Source organism: Cicer arietinum, chromosome 3 (genome assembly GCF_000331145.2).
Source record: "Cicer arietinum cultivar CDC Frontier isolate Library 1 chromosome 3, Cicar.CDCFrontier_v2.0, whole genome shotgun sequence".
NCBI lineage: Eukaryota > Viridiplantae > Streptophyta > Magnoliopsida > Fabales > Fabaceae > Cicer > Cicer arietinum.
The window spans coordinates 21,578,119-21,578,320 of record NC_021162.2 but is presented as its reverse complement, the minus strand read 5'-3'; positions in this window follow the sequence as shown (position 1 = coordinate 21,578,320).

Below are 202 nucleotides of genomic sequence, written 5' to 3'. Positions count from 1 at the left end.
TATGAACACATATTAATTATGTTGTCTTAGTTAATTATTGTGTGTTTAATTTTGCATTTGTAAACATTATTTATAAATTTTGGGTTTGTAAGACATTATTTGTTAATTTTGTGGTAATTAATTTAATTATTATTAATATTATATTTTTATATATAATATTTATTTTAATTTTAATATTTAATTTTAATTTTATTTAAATTTT